Here is an 870-nt window from a genome sequence, read left to right as displayed (position 1 = left end):
ACAGGATGCATGCGCTCACCAGAAAGACAGAGAGACAGAAAGTGAGAAATCACCCCCCAGGGGAGATGGCCATGCCACAATCCCTTCCCCTCTATTCTCCTCTCGGGATCTTGGGCACGCACACACGTGCGCTGGGTGTGAGCTTAAGCCACCGGGGCCAGGACTCTAAAAGCGGTCGACTGCATGGGAGTCCAGCAACATAGCCATTACGCTAACTGCTGGTCCCACCCTGTGCCATTTTTCATTTCACTCTCAGCAGGATTACGTAGTCTATAGAAGGCATTGCAGACACAAATCATACCTCTGCCACCTCCCATATGTATGGCATACACTTAACAGTCACTTCACATCTTGGCCCTCAGAGTGTTCATCTGGAACATGGGATAGAGAAAAGTGCCACTTTAAGAGGTTACCAGAAGGCTAAAAAGTAATGTCTGTAATTCACCTGGCCCACTGTCCAGAAAGCAGTGAGTACACGATGCTGATGATTCCATCAAGGACAAGCTCAGTCAAAATCCTCCTAATAGAGATTTAAGGAATCTGTGGTGAAAATGCCCAAATGGGGTTGAAATCTTAGTATATTCCTGAAAATAGTTTCCATTCTCTGAAGAAATGAAACTAATAGGCTATGGCCCCTCTCCTCAACCTCAGCCTGCCGTCGGCTGCTGCATCCCTCCCACATCTACAGCAAATGTGTAATTTCTGCAAATCTCTTTGCTTAAAATCACTTTACTTAGAAATCCCGCATGCTTGCTCATGTGATGTGTGTAGGCTGGGGGGAAAACATGTCCCTTCACATATGTCCCCTATGTAATAAGGTAAGAGAAGTTGTCATGGGGTTCACCATGGGGTTCACCATGGGCTCATCAC

Source organism: Tupaia chinensis, unplaced genomic scaffold (genome assembly GCF_000334495.1).
Source record: "Tupaia chinensis unplaced genomic scaffold, TupChi_1.0 Scaffold000477_1, whole genome shotgun sequence".
NCBI classification, from domain to species: domain Eukaryota; kingdom Metazoa; phylum Chordata; class Mammalia; order Scandentia; family Tupaiidae; genus Tupaia; species Tupaia belangeri.
This window is presented reverse-complemented; position numbering follows the sequence as displayed.